This window comes from Dipodomys merriami, unplaced genomic scaffold (genome assembly GCF_024711535.1).
Source record: "Dipodomys merriami isolate MVZ:Mamm:240054 unplaced genomic scaffold, mDipMer1.0.p SCAF_2, whole genome shotgun sequence".
Lineage (NCBI taxonomy): Eukaryota > Metazoa > Chordata > Mammalia > Rodentia > Heteromyidae > Dipodomys > Dipodomys merriami.
Genome location: NW_027203381.1, coordinates 56129685 through 56132312, shown reverse-complemented (window position 1 = coordinate 56132312; position 2628 = coordinate 56129685). Strand labels below are relative to the sequence as shown.

Here is a 2628-nt window from a genome sequence, read left to right as displayed (position 1 = left end):
ATGGAAGCTGTCTTAAACTGGGTCACTTTTTTTTGGGGGGGGGGGTCTGGTCGTGGGGTCTGAACTCTGGGCCTGGGCGCTGTCCCTCAGCTCTTCAGCTCAAGGCTAGCGCTCTACCACTTGAGCCACAGCACCACTTCCGGCTTTTTTTTTTCTGCTTATGTGGTGCTGAGGAATCGAACCCAGGGCCTCATGTATGCAAGGCAAATGCTCTACCACTGACCCACCTTCTCAGCCCCTAAACTGGGTCACTTATAAACAAGAGAAATAATTTTATTCCTTTCTGTTTTAGAGCCTGAAAGTCCAAGGTCAAGGCAGAATGGATTCAAGGACCAGTGAGGACCCACTTCCTGGTTTAGAGTGCTGACTACGAACTACTCTAACCTCACAGGACAGAAAGGGTAAGGCAGCTTTCTAGAGTCTCTTCTGTATGACACAAATCTGATTAGGGCTCCACCCTGGTGATCTAATCACCTCTCCAAAATGTAATCTTCAAGTACTTTCACATAAGGGATTTGATTTTAGTACAGGAACTTTAAGGAGACACAAACCTTCAATGTATGACATAAAATCTGTGAGAAAAAAAATCATTCAATAGAAAATGGACCAAGAATATGAAGTTTTTAGAAAATAAAATATAAATGACCAGTAAGTCAGCAAAAAAGAAGAAAAAGAAGGAGGAAGAGGAGAAGGAAGAGGAGGAGGAGAAAAATAGTTGCCATCACTCACGATTACAGAAATACAAGCTAAAGCAATAAAATACCACTTTTATCTACTAGGTACATGGTGTGTGTGTGTGTGTGTGTGTGTGTGTGTGTGTGTGTGTGTGTGTGTGTGTGTGTGTGTGTGTGTGTGTGTTTGTCAGTTCTGAGGCTTGAACTCAGGGCCTGAGCTTTTATGGTCAAGACTAATGCTCTATCACTTGAACCACACCTCCACTCCTGACTCTTTGGTGGTTAACTGGAGATAAAGATTCTCACAGACTTTCCTGCCCAGCTGGCTTGGAACTGTGATACTCAGATCTCAGCTTCATGAGTAGCCAGGATTACAGGTATGAGCCACTAGCACCAGCCAGATGTATATTTTTTATGTTCAACTGTGGTTTTTATTAACAAACACGTAAAAGCATTTTCACATACATTAAACAAAGCATTCTCTCATACATTAAACAAATATTTACTATTATAATTTTAAATGCTCATGATGAGATTACAAATTGAGGATTTTTTTTTTTTTTCCAATAGAACTCTCTTATTGCATCACTGAAGTATCAGAAACTGGTCAGGACTTGTGGTAGTGTCTCCGTAGATGGGTTAACTTGGATCTTATTCATCAGCCTGTTGAACTGTTCCTTTTTCAGAAACATAGACAGCATCCCAAAGTTTCCTGATATTCTTGTTTTTAACGTTGTTGCTTGCTGAATCAAAGCAGCTGAATTTGAGACAAGTTCAATATCATTTCCTTCAAGGATTAATTCATCTTTCTGGGCTTGAGAGACTGAATTAGCAGCACCTATCCTCATCCTAACTCTTCAGATGTATTTCTTACCCAAGAAGTTTCAGATTTCAACTAGAGAGAGACCCAATCTCCTGAATAACGAAATGGATGGGGAAGTAGGCATACAGAGAATTCATCTTGTAACACCTTTGATCATGTTCTGTGCATGACTACAGATAGTGCGCACAGTAACCAGTTCCTTTCTGTTTCCCCACCATTTGCCAACCTGGAGAATCTTCTTATTCTTTCCAAGGAGACTGAATTCTACATTGATGTGGTTGAAATCCCTCCGCAGGGTTCTGCAGAGGCCCTTCAAGGTCACCCTTCAGAGTGACGTCAACATTTTCTGGAATGGCGATAGTCTGATTCCTGAGAACGGCCTTCATTCTCGAAGTAGATGGGCGCAAAGAGCATAAATTGTGGAAATCTTTTAGCAGCACAGTTTAGAAATACCTAATAAAGATTAAAATGCACATTTTATTAGTATCTATGCTTCTCAGACTCTATGTTCCAAGGTGGCATCTACAAAATTAGTTTATTGTGGCAATGCTTGTAATAGTAATGATATTGAAAAAAATGTGTTCTAATGCTATTTTATGCATTTTATGTATAAAATAGCACACTGATATGTATTTTTGTACAATCCCATTTTGTAAAATGAAGAAATATATTTGTATTTACTCTCTATTAGGAATCTTCTGGAAGGCATAGCAAGACTTGTTATCAGTTGTTCCCATGGAGAATAGTAGTAAGAGGCAGGAAAATATATTTCAATTTTCATCTTTATATTCCTCTGACTTAGTGAATTTTTCAGAAATAAAATCACTAGTGTTATAGTGTTAAAAACTTACCTACAGAACATGCCATTAAAAATTTTGTCTTTGCAAAATTTCATTTTAAAAAGGAACAGTCACCAGTTGTCAGTGGCACACTCCTGTAATCCTAGCTACTCAAGAGGCTCAAATCCAGAGGATTGAAGGTTGAAGTCTGCTTGGGGAGAAAAGTCTGTGAAACTCTATTTTCAACATACCTAGCAAAAAGCCAGACTGCAGATGTGGTTCAGGTTGTATAGAACCAGCTGAGTAAGCAAGTCCACCAAGTTTCTGGCCCTAATGGTGGGAATTTTTTTGT

The 2628-nt window shown here is 39.2% G+C and overlaps 1 pseudogene; it reads right to left on the bottom strand.

Annotated features, from left to right (window-relative positions):
• Nucleotides 1-1325: 1325 nt before the first annotated feature.
• On the bottom strand, nt 1326-1944 carry LOC138831630 (large ribosomal subunit protein uL6 pseudogene; annotated as a pseudogene).
• Between the last annotated feature and the right edge of the window lie 684 nt (nt 1945-2628).